This window comes from Bombus vancouverensis, unplaced genomic scaffold (assembly GCF_051014615.1).
Source record: "Bombus vancouverensis nearcticus unplaced genomic scaffold, iyBomVanc1_principal scaffold0076, whole genome shotgun sequence".
NCBI lineage: Eukaryota > Metazoa > Arthropoda > Insecta > Hymenoptera > Apidae > Bombus > Bombus vancouverensis.
This window is the reverse complement of record NW_027468967.1, coordinates 183594-193988: the sequence shown is the minus strand read 5'-3', so window position 1 is coordinate 193988 and position 10395 is coordinate 183594. Positions and strand designations below refer to the sequence as shown.

General features: G+C 46.8%; 1 long non-coding RNA gene across 1 annotated transcript; it reads left to right on the top strand.

Annotated features, from left to right (window-relative positions):
• The first annotated feature begins 5484 nt into the window (after window positions 1-5484).
• LOC143305038 (uncharacterized) lies at window positions 5485-10346 on the top strand. The gene is made up of 2 exons (XR_013061718.1): window positions 5485-5685; window positions 9387-10346. It is a non-coding gene; the product is annotated as an uncharacterized LOC143305038 (long non-coding RNA).
• Window positions 10347-10395: the final 49 nt, after the last annotated feature.

The window sequence follows — 10395 nt, the reverse complement described above, 5'->3', positions numbered from 1 at the left end:
CGGCCGGGGAAAAGTATGCAGCATGTAGATGCTCCGAGTAGGAACCCCCTGCCGAGCACTATGTATGTAACGGAGAGTGAAGACGGGCTGATTGCACGGTTGAGAGGGGCACAGAACAAGGACATTGAAGTCCGTAGGATTTTGGACGCCGCAACGTGCAGTCAGGCCGATGGGTATGTAATAAGAGACAATATTTTGTATAAGGAGTGTAAGGACGATGTGCTAATAGTAGTACCGAAGGCGATGCGGGCTCAAGTAGTCAGGCAAGCGCACGAGCGGGGGCATTTCGGGGTTACCAAAACAGAAGCTATGGTCAAGAAGGACTTCTGGTTCAAGGGGTTACGCGAAAAGGTCGAACACGTGGTATCTAACTGCCTTGACTGCATCCTAACCGAACGAAACATAGGTAAGCTAGAAGGGAACCTGCGGAATTACAAGAAAAGAAGAAAGCGTGCGAAGCAGTAGCGAAGGAAGGACCCGCGCACACCTCGATTTCATGAAACCTTGGGTCATAAACGCCGAAAGTGACGCATCTGATGACAGCGAGATAGAAGGCAACATCTGAGGGCAGATGTTATTGCAGGATGGCCGAGTATAGTATCGTGGACGAAAAGCCTAAGAGATATCGGGCGAACCATGAACAATGTCGTGAGAGCCGAGGCGCCGTCGGGTCCATCAATGTGTCATCGGTCTTTTCAAGTGCATAGTTTCGTAGAAAAGACCTACGTGACCCTGGCTACGAGCGTCTGCAGAACACGTGTGCCTAGAAAAGACAATAGAATGCGACAACGGCCAGAGAGTCAGTCGAGGAGCAGAGTGCGAGTCGAGAAACAGAGTTTGCGAGTGGCGTTGCCGAGAGAGTGTTGATTGCATTTTTGTGAAAGTCGGGTCGTTATTTAGTTGTGCTGTTTTCTGTACGTTTGGTATGAATAGTTCAGGTTGAACAACAATCGTCTTTTTCTGTCCGATTAACATCTGTATCATCCATTCCTTGTAAATACATTATATCACGATATTACACGTATGAATTACGGTCCGGTACCCCTCATCGCAATATACAGAGAAAAGGCAGAACTCTCTGCTTGTCCATTGTCCCCGGAGGTTTTAGATGGTCTGCTATTGACCATGTGCAACAGTCAATTATGCACTTAGGTTGGGATAAAACGCTTGAGAAACTGTGCGAGGGTTACTGGTTCAAAGGAATGGCGGAGTATGTTCGCAAATTCGTAGAGAACTGTCACGCTTGTCAAGTTTCGAAGGCCAGTTCAGGTAAAATACAAGCTGAATTACATCCTATACCTAAGACCAGCATACCTTGGCATACAGTTCACGTGGACATAACGGGCAAACTAAGCCCTAAAAGTGGTTCGAAAGGATATGTCATTGTTTTGGCCGACGTCTTCACTAAATTCGCATATCTGCATCATACTCGTAAAGTAGATTTCCCTTAGTACCGCTAAAGCACTTAAGTACTATATTTTTATTCGGCAGTCCTTGCCGCATGATAACGGGTCAAGAGAGGTGTCTTAACGGGTAAATAGTTCCGAGATTTTTGCCAAGATAGGAACATTAAACTCCACCTAATAGCAACCGGTGCTAGTAGGGCCAATGGACAGGTAGAGCATACTATGAGTACGCTAAAAAATATGTTCACAACGGTAGAAACGACCGGGCGGTCTTGACAAGACGCGATCGGGGAAATACAATTGGCTTTAAATTGCACCACCAACCGTGTAACGAAATCAAGCCCGTTAGAACTGCTGATCGGTAAAGCAGCAAGGCCATACGGCTTGATGCTACCCGATAATATAGAGGAAAAGACAAAAGATATCTCCGATGTAAGGCGCCAAGCCATAAAAAAAAAAAAAAAAAAAAAAATATAGAGGCTAGTGTCAAGTACGACAAGGTTAGATTTGATAAAACCAAGGCGAAAGTGGTTAGGTTCAACCTCGGTGATTTTGTGCTACGGAAAATTGAAGAGAGAAACCAATGTAAACTAGATCCGAAATTTAAGGGTCCATTTAGGATAGCAGAGATTTTGGAGGGGGACCAATATATTCTAAAACCGTTAGACGGCAAACGCTCTTACAAGTATAGTCACGACAGGTTGAGGAGGATGCCAGATAGTCGCATTCCTGCGGATTTGGACGTTGTTAGTGGTGGCGAGAACAGTGACCCGAGCGATATGAGTACCCCGACCCCCGAGGGTCATTAGCGCAACGCCAGGAAGCTGAAGCGGTCGTGTATTCACATGCACCACCAGCGGCAACGCCAGGAAGCTGAAGCGGTCGTGTATTCACATGCACCACCAGCGGCAACGCCAGGAAGCTGAAGCGGTCGTGTATTCACATGCACCACCAGCGGCAACGCCATGAAGCTGAAGCGGTCGTGTACTCGCACGCACAGCCAGCTGCAATGTTACGAACCTCAATCGGTCGTATGTTCGCACGCAACACCAGTGTAACTCTGTGCGGTCGTGCGATCTACAAAATCAAGATTCATCTGGGTGCAAATCGCAAATAGTCCGTCACGCCACTACGACCCGACTGATAAACCACAGGATGCAACTAATATTTCGAATACGAATCATAATGTTAATAATTCTGTCCCTTTATTTTTGTTACCGAAACTTCGAGCAAAATCCTGTTGTCGAACTGGACCCTTGGTTTATTTGACATTTGATTAAGTTGTAACTAATGTTGATTGTACCAAATTTAATGTAAGGAATACCCAATATTTTAACTACACCCGAGGACGTGTGATAGTCAGGATGGCCATGTCGGAGATAAGAGGACACCGGTGCCTTCCCTCTGAAACCTCGGGAAAATCCATAAAAACGTTGTAATTAAAATCTACAGTTGTAACTAAACGATTTGCCGTCATTCTAACCAATTGTATTTGTTTGAGACTTGTGACAATGAGCTTGGGCTCAAGGCGACAATTAGTCGCCGAACGTGGCCGCGGTCAACGGGACGAACTCTCCATCTAACAAAGGCATTGAGTAATCCTATAGCTCTCCTTAAAAGAAAGATTTGTAGCGGCACGTAGCAGTAAACATTCCAACGGTTTCTGTCCCGTAGCTTGCCATCCGCAGATCCTATTCTCCGGGCAGGATGTTTACCAGATGTCGACGCGTCTCCATAGTACGTGATCGGCTAGCCCGAGGACCGTCATAAACACTAATATCTAGTTACCTAAAATCCTTCAACAGATACACTGTCTTTGTCCCAGTTACGGGAAGACAGGAGAGACCTATTTTCCACGAACGACGTCTCCCACTAGCAACCCTCCCTCAAGGGCAGCTAGCATCCTTTTCTAACTACCGATATGGAGATTGGCCAATTAGCAGCAACGTTAATTTCCCTTACTTTCCGAACGTAGGATGTCCCCGACGAATCCGATGATCTCGTGTCCTTAGACACACCCCGTCATAGTTTTCCTCTGGGGTATCACCGGGACGGAAAGTCATTCTCTCTTGCGGTCTCATCGACAAAAAAAGGATTAACTCCTTACGGTCAGCGAATATTAACACAGAATCCGACTTAGATTTTTACGAGTGCGTACGACTACCGCCCCGCTGTCCGCGAATTCGTTATTGAACCTAGGATCATTGTCATTAGTTTCTCGAGTATCTAATTACCACGGTTACTTGTCCGGTTCTATAATAATCGTATTTGCACTAGCCAATGTCTTCTCTATTGCATAACGACGACGTGTAATCCAAACGAAGATTCGCTTTACGCCCCTAACCCTAATTCTAATGTAAACCCGACATATATATGTCGGAGATGAAAAGAACACCGGAGCCTTTGGAATTTTGGATAACCCCGCAACATTGTAACCTAGAGTCTACTATAGCTGTAATCAAACAATTGTAGTTATTCAACCCGATTGTAATTATTCGAGAATTGTGATAATGAGCTTGGGCTCGAGGCGACAGTCAGTCGCCGAACGTAGCCGCGGTCACGGGATGAACGTTTTGCCTAACAAGGTACGGAGTAATTCTATAGCTCTCCTTAAAAGAAATATTCGTGGCGACACGCGACAGTAAACATTCCAACGGTTTCTGTCCCGTGGCTCGCCACACGCAGACCCTATTCTTCGAGTAAGATGATTGCCAGATGTCGATGCGTCTCCGCAGTACATGTTCGGCTAGCCCGAGGGCCCGTAATAAATCTTAAGGTTTAGTTAACTAAAGTCCTTCAAACAGACAAACAGTCTTTGTCCCAGCTACGGGAAGATAGGGGAGACATATTTTTTAACGAACGGCGTCTCCCACTAGCAACTTTCCCTCGAGGGCGGCTAACATCCTTTTCTAACCACCGATATAGAGATTGACCAATTAGCAGCAACGCCAATTTCCCTTACTTTCTGAACGAAGGCTTTTCTCGACGAATCCGATGATCTCGTGTCCTTAGACACACCCCATTATAGTTTTCCTCTGTGGCATCATCGGGACAGGAAAGGCATTCTCGCTCGCGATCTCATCGATCAAGGAGTAACGCCTTCGCGATCAGTGATTATTTTCAGACTTAGACTTTGTGTGAACGTTCTGTCGTCATCCCGTTGGCCGCGGATTCGTTATTGAGCCCGAGAACATCGTCACTAGCGTCGCGAGTGCCGAACCGCTGTGATCAACTGTTAAGACTGTAATAATTCTATCATTGCAATAAACTACGCCTGTGTGTACTGTATCAATGGCTAATCCTCGAGAAGATTCATTTGACGCCCACAACCCCATTCCCAGTGATGATCCGACATCAGAAGTGGGATTCGAACGGTTGCGAACGCTGGAAGGGCAGGTCGCTGCCATGAGCAACCTGATGCATACGCTAATGCAACGACCAAATACGGGAATCACCAAATTCCCACATTTTAACCCAGAAGTCGCAGGCGCCGACCCAGCCGCATGGTGCGCGGCTGTTAGTATGGCCATGGAGGACAACCCCCTGCGAGGTGGCGCGCTATACTCTGCCTTATGTGACTCTCTACAGGGTTCTGCAGCACATTGGCTGGCGCGAACAACGGGAAACGGAGAAATTACTTGGCCTAAAGTTAAGGAACGATTCCTTACACAGTTCGGTGGCCGAGAGACGACGTCCTCATCGTTAATCAAGGTATCCAGGGAACCGCGGGGAGCGGGCGAATCCACGGGGGCGTTTGCCGGCCGTGTCCGCTCTCTCCTGCAGATGCGGTGGCAACATTCTACGCTAGACGAAATACTTAACGCTGTCACTCTCTACATATTAATTCCACACGACCAACGTCTTAAACGACTGGCCCTCACGAGCGATATCAGAACGGAGGACCAATTCCTGAGCGAAATGCGACCCTTTTGTTACGAAGAAGAGTCGACATCTTCGCCGAGATATGCACCGGCGGAACCCGAAGCTAAGCGACGCAAGTTATCGGGCCACCAGACGAGGTGTCATTACTGTGGTACTCTCGGACACAGAATCAAGGACTGCCGCAAGAGAATGCAGGGCGAACAACAGAGGGATGCACGACGCCAGGAAGGAAACCGACCGGCCGCACCGTCCAAGGTGGTCTGCTACAGGTGTCATGCGGAAGGCCATATCGCACCTAACTGCCCGGCACGACGGGACGGTAGACCAGGCCTCAAGGATGAGCGTAAAGTCAACTCCTGCGTGGTGGAGTCCCCAGCCGGTAGTCTAAGTCATCTGGGTGAGTCGTTCCCATTTTACTTCGATTCCGGAGCCGAGTGCTCATTAATTAGAGAATCTGTCGCTCCGAAATTCTCCGGAAGGAGAACGACAGATATAGTAGTTATGCGAGGAATAGGAAACACCTGCGTTAAGAGTACCTCCCAGATCTTATCTACGGTGCGCATTAACTGTTTTACATTGGAGATAACCTTCCACGTTCTGGCCGATAGTCACTTACATTATGATATCATGATTGGCCGCGAGATCTTAAGCCAGGGTTTTGATGTAACTATTACACGGAATAGCGTCGATATTTGTAAAACGAAGACTATTAATGCCTGTAGTAAAACCTCCGAGGACGAGATCAATATCAATGCGGTTGACACTGACGTAGTTGGCAACGATAAAAGTCGGTTAATTTCTGTCCTCGAGAAATTCAAAGATTCATTCATTACGGGCTTCCCACGTACTCGCGTAAGCACGGGCCAGTTAGAAATACGGTTAATCGATCCTAATGTTACCGTGCAAAGAAGCCCCTACCGACTTAGCGAAGAAGAGCGTAGGATAGTGCGTGAGAGAATAGACGAGTTAATTAGAGCAAAAATCGTGAGGCCGAGCAGCTCGCCGTTCGCGAGCCCTGTCTTACTTGTAAAGAAGAAAGACGGCTCAGATAGACTGTGCGTAGATTTTCGGGCACTAAATAAAAATACGGTCGCGGACCGGTATCCCCTACCCCTCATCGCGGATCAAATCGCGAGATTGCAGAAGGCGAGATACTTCATTAGCCTGGACATGGCAAGCGGATTCCATCAAATTCCCATTCATCCTAATTCGACGGAATATACGGCGTTCGTTACACCCGACGGGCAATACGAATACGTGACTATGCCGTTCGGTTTGAAAAACGCACCATCCGTTTTCCAAAGGGCCATTCTCAACGCCTTAGGCGACCTCGCGTATTCGTTCGTTGTTGTTTACTTGGACGACGTCCTAATTATCGCCGACTCAATAGATCAGGCTCTAGAAAGGTTGAGCACCGTATTAGATACCCTCGTGAAAGCCGGATTCTCCTTTAACTTTTCGAAATGCTCCTTTTTAAAGACATCGGTACTCTACTTGGGATACGTAATCCGTAACGGAGAAGTCCGTCCAAACCCGGGTAAAATACAAGCCTTGAGTTCTTTACCTGCACCGTCGACCGTCACACAACTTAGACAATTCATAGGTTTGGCCTCTTATTTCCGAAGCTTCATTCCCAAATTTTCACAAGTAATGAAAACCCTGTACGCACTTACCTCGAGTAACAAGAATATACCTTGGACGGATAGGCACGAACAGATAAGACAAAAGGTAATTTCCGTCCTGACTGACGCGCCGGTTCTGATGATATTTGACCCCAATTACCCCATAGAACTACATACGGACGCTAGCTCGGAAGGATATGGAGCCATTCTAATGCACAGGGTCGAAGGCAAAAATCGAGTAGTGGAGTATTATAGCAAAAGGACTAGCCCTGCGGAATCTAGGTATCATTCCTACGAATTGGAAACGTTAGCGGTTGTAAACGCCGTCAAACACTTCCGTCATTACTTACACGGACGAGAATTTCTCGTCGTCACCGATTGCAACTCCCTGAAAGCATCCAGTAGTAAGGTACACTTGAACGACAGGGTTTACAGATGGTGGGCTTACCTGCAAACTTTTACCTTCGACATTATGTACCGGGAAGGTAAACGAATGGCCCACGTAGATTTCTTTTCGCGAAATCCCGTAGACTTGGATCGCAGTACGTTTAGCAAAATCGTAGAGAAAGAAATTAACCTAACCGAAATCTCCGACGATTGGCTACTAGCGGAACAACGTCGCGACCCACAAATTGCCGAGATCGTCGATAAATTGCAGAACGAAGAGCTCGCGGAAGATGTCGCGAATACGTATGAGTTACGGTCCGGCACCCTTCACCGTAAAATACAGAGAAAAGGTAGAACTCTCTGCCTGCCCATCGTTCCGAGAGGGTTTAGGTGGTCTGTTATTAACCATGTGCACCAGTCCATTATGCACTTAGGTTGGGATAAAACGCTTGAGAAACTGTACGAGTATTACTGGTTCGAAGGAATGGCGAAGTATGTTCGCAAATTCGTAGAGAACTGTCATGCTTGTCGAGTTTCAAAGGCGAGTTCGGGTAGAGTACAAGCCGAACTACACCCCATACCTAAGACCAGTATACCTTGGCATACGGTTCATATGGACATAACGGGCAAACTAAGCGGTAAAAACGATTCGAAGGAATACGTCGTTGTGTTGGTCGACGCCTTCACCAAGTTCGTATATTTGCACCATACCCGTAAGTTAGACTCCGTTAACACCATTAAAGCGCTTAAGTCCGCTATATTTTTGTTCGGCAGTCCCTGCCGGATAATAGCGGATCAGGGAAGATGTTTTACGGGCAAAGAATTTCGCGACTTTTGTCAAAGTAAACACATAAAACTCCATTTAATTGCGACCGGAGCTAGTAGGGCCAACGGGCAGGTAGAGCGTATTATGAGTACGCTAAAAAACATGTTCACAACAATAGAAACCACCGGGCGGTCCTGGCAAGACGCGATCGGGGAAATACAACTAGCCTTGAATTGTACCACCAACCGCGTGACTAAGTCAAGCCCGTTGGAACTACTAATCGGTAAAACAGCGAGACCCTACGGCTTATCCCTACCCGACAGTATCGAAGAAAGAGAGGTAAATATCTCCCATGTAAGACAGCAGGCGATAAAGAATATAGAAGCAAGCGCCAAATACGATAAGGATAGGTTCGACGAAAACAAAGCTAAAATAGTTAGGTTCAACCTTGGCGATTTCGTATTACGCAAGAACGAGGAACGGAACCAGACGAAGTTAGATCCGAAATTCAGGGGTCCGTTCGTAATAGCAGAGATTTTGGAAGGAGATAGATATACCCTAAAGACCTTAGACGGCAAACGATCATATAAGGACAGACACGACAGACTGAGAAAGATGCCAGAAGGTTGCGTCCCTGCTGAGTTAGACGTCTGCGGTGATGACGACGGCGGTGATAATAACGATGCAAGTACACTGACCTCAGAGGATCATTAACACTGCGTTGTGGTCATAGTAATACACCGAGTGGGTTTATGTGCTTTTGTTGTAACCCGGTGAGTGGGTTGATGTGCTTTTGTTGTAACCCGGTGAGTGGGTTGATGTGCTTTTGTTGTAACCCGTTGAGTGGGTTGATGTGCTTTTGTTGTAACCCGTTGAGTGGGTTGATGTGTTTCTGTTGTAGCCCGTTGAGTGGGTTGATGTGCTTTTGTTGTAACCCGTTGAGTGGGTTGATATGCTTTTTGTTGTAATCCGTTGAGTGGGGTTACGTGCTTTTGTTGTAACCCGTTGAGTGGGCTTACGTACTTTCTGGGTGTAATGCACCCAACGTGGCAATATGATCCAACAAACTGAGGTTCACCAGTGTACGAAATCGAAAATGATCTGTTGTGTCATTACGGTCTGACTGGCGACTCACAGAACGCACCTGACACTTTGAGTACAAGTTATAACATTACAAATTCCTATTCTCTTTTATTTTTCTGTTGTCAAACCTCCGAACGAAACTTTGTTATTGCACTGGACCCTTGACTTACTTAGACATTTAGTTAAATCGTAAACAATGTCGGTTGTAGCGAATCTAATGTAAGAAATACGATATTTTAGTTACACACGAGGACGTGTGATAGTCAGGATGGCCGTGTCGGAGATGAAAAGAACACCGGAGCCTTTGGAATTTTGGATAACCCCGCAACATTGTAACCTAGAGTCTACTATAGCTGTAATCAAACAATTGTAGTTATTCAACCCGATTGTAATTATTCGAGAATTGTGATAATGAGCTTGGGCTCGAGGCGACAGTCAGTCGCCGAACGTAGCCGCGGTCACGGGATGAACGTTTTGCCTAACAAGGTACGGAGTAATTCTATAGCTCTCCTTAAAAGAAATATTCGTGGCGACACGCGACAGTAAACATTCCAACGGTTTCTGTCCCGTGGCTCGCCACACGCAGACCCTATTCTTCGAGTAAGATGATTGCCAGATGTCGATGCGTCTCCGCAGTACATGTTCGGCTAGCCCGAGGGCCCGTAATAAATCTTAAGGTTTAGTTAACTAAAGTCCTTCAAACAGACAAACAGTCTTTGTCCCAGCTACGGGAAGATAGGGGAGACATATTTTTTAACGAACGGCGTCTCCCACTAGCAACTTTCCCTCGAGGGCGGCTAACATCCTTTTCTAACCACCGATATAGAGATTGACCAATTAGCAGCAACGCCAATTTCCCTTACTTTCTGAACGAAGGCTTTTCTCGACGAATCCGATGATCTCGTGTCCTTAGACACACCCCATTATAGTTTTCCTCTGTGGCATCATCGGGACAGGAAAGGCATTCTCGCTCGCGATCTCATCGATCAAGGAGTAACGCCTTCGCGATCAGTGATTATTTTCAGACTTAGACTTTGTGTGAACGTTCTGTCGTCATCCCGTTGGCCGCGGATTCGTTATTGAGCCCGAGAACATCGTCACTAGCGTCGCGAGTGCCGAACCGCTGTGATCAACTGTTAAGACTGTAATAATTCTATCATTGCAATAAACTACGCCTGTGTGTACTGTATCAATGGCTAATCCTCGAGAAGATTCATTTGACGCCCACAACCCCATTCCCAGTGATGAT